This window comes from Herpailurus yagouaroundi, unplaced genomic scaffold (assembly GCF_014898765.1).
Source record: "Herpailurus yagouaroundi ecotype Mexico unplaced genomic scaffold, PumYag 28, whole genome shotgun sequence".
Classification (NCBI taxonomy): domain Eukaryota; kingdom Metazoa; phylum Chordata; class Mammalia; order Carnivora; family Felidae; genus Herpailurus; species Herpailurus yagouaroundi.
In genome coordinates, this window is record NW_024412376.1 from 6,792,736 (window position 1) to 6,795,112 (window position 2,377).

Consider the following 2,377-nt stretch of genomic DNA (forward strand, 5'->3'; position numbering starts at 1 on the left):
TTTTTTTTTTTTTTTGACCTCCCTGATGCCCCCCCCCCCCCCCCCCCCGCCATTACTGAGGTAAAGTCATGACATTTCTTCTTCTGGACCTTTCACACTCACTGTCTTGATAGGAACTTTAGAACCGTACTTGACTGGGGATGAGTGATGGAGCATTTTAACCAGCTCTGACCTCCATAATGCTTTACTCTAAACATTTTATAAACTCATAGAATATTCCAGTTAGAAAGGGCTTCGAGATTAGAGGGCCCAATAGCTTCATTTCAGAAATAGAAAAATAGACTCAGAGATTAAGTGACTTGTTCAAAGTCACACAGCAATTAAGTTTCAGAACTAGAAGAAAATCCCAGTTTTCTGGCTCCCATTTCTATGCTCTTTCTCCCCAATATGCAATGACTAGACATCCTGGACTTTCCAGGACAGTCTTAAAGTACACTTTAAGTGTACTTAAACTTTTATCTCCGTTTTGAAGTTTATAAAATACAGTCACTTCATTTCTCTCAGCCAGTAGGTTCAACTTCTTTTCTCTTAAGAGAGAGTTTTCCCCGTTCATCTGTGATCCAAATCCACTGACAGCTTTTCCTGTTTTAGTAAGTGCTAATAGTGCTTGGAAGTCTTGGGAAGTCTTGGGAAGGCACCCTGGGAAGACTTGGAAAGGCCCTTCATTTAGGAAGAGTACAAACCATTTCTGTGCCGCGAACGCTCTCTGGCAGGTGCAAGTTGGTTAGGAAGAAAGGAATGGAAGAAAATTCAGACGTGCCGTATACAGTGTCAGTAAAGCCTCTTCCTTCATCTGCTTTAGAAATGGAAATTATGGGCTCAGGGGCTCAAGTTCCAGCTCTCTTATCACTATGGAATGAAGGCCTCATCCATCTTCAGCCTTCAGAAAAAGGATGGGCCTCCAAGGAGCCTCCCAACAGATTGGAGCTTCCATGGCAAGGTGCCCCCCATCAGCCCCAGTGGTCTCCCCCTCTGGCTCCTACAGCCCACCCATCTGGTCCACACAATTAGCACCTCCTTACATCCTGTCCTATCCTCCACTGTCTGCACAGTAGGAGTTAGCATTTCATTAGATCAGCATAAACGCGCTTATATGTAATGCTATCTTGCTCCCTGACTCACGGGTGTGTCTTATCTCCCCCAACTAAATCAGACAAGAATTTCGTCTGAGTTTTCTCCTGTGTCTTATGGCATCCAGCACATAAACAGGAATTCTGTAAATCCTGTCCCTTTGATGACTGACCTCCTGGAAATATTAATCCCCAAATACCAGCACTCGAATTTCAAGCTGCCATTTCTCTATTTTTGTCATCAGGTGCATCATTTGTCAAAACATTAGCTGTATCAGCGGAAAGAAGTAGATATCACTTTTGTGGTCCCCCTACCTCTTTTTAAAAGTGGAAATCAACTGTTGGGCTCCATTGATTCCCCATGAATCCCCTGGCCTGGCTCCCATCCCGGACCCGGGCAGAGGTAGGTGTGTGTGTGTGTGTGTGTGTGTGTGTGTGTGTGTGTGTGTGTTGGGGTGGGAGGATGCTTCAGTTCTCGGTTTCTGGCCTCTGCAGCCTCCCCCTCTGCTGGGTGCCTTTCCTGTACTTGGACCCAGTGGCTGACAGCTGTTTTGGGGGGACTGGAGGAGAAAACGTGGGCATGCCGAGTGTTACAATAGGACAGGCTTTGTCCCGGGGCCGTGGTGCGTCTTCACTGACCTTGGAACTGAGTGACCGGGGACAAGTGAGGGGAGGCAGCTTCCTTCCCTTTCCAGGCTGCAGGTTTTTAATGTCTCCTTTGTTGGTCTGGGCCCCTGGAGACGGCACTGAAGGGAGAGACTTTAGGCTGTTCCCTCCCTCCCGGACAAAATGGTGCATGCTTTTCCTGTTTAAACAGGGCGCAGTTGTGAAGTGCCCTGACTCCACACACACCAAGGCCCGGCAACGGCTGCAATAAATCAATAGGAAAATAGAAGCTGCCAGTTAGACTAAACAAGTGCATTTGCAAAGACGGCTAGCCCTCATTAATCACTCTGACAGTCCTAAAAACACATTTCCCCTTTAATGACTGTATTTGGATAATCAGTGCTTTTTCCTCCTCAGTCAGAGTTTGAGTAACAGACAGCTGGTGTTATTACAGCCATTGGGGAGGGAGGGCTGGGATTAGGGTCTACGGAGAGCCATCCACTGGCGGTCTCCTCAAACCGGGTCGGCTGCAAAAGCCGTTGTTATGCAATAATGAGAGGGACCTTTGTACTGCCATCGATGGCTCCCGGGCAGCCATGTGCAAGTTCCCCCCCAAACCTGGACACCCACCTGCATTATGTGAAACACAAAAGCCTCATGTTGGGTTTTATGAGCTTTGGCAGATTTAACCACAGGCTGGG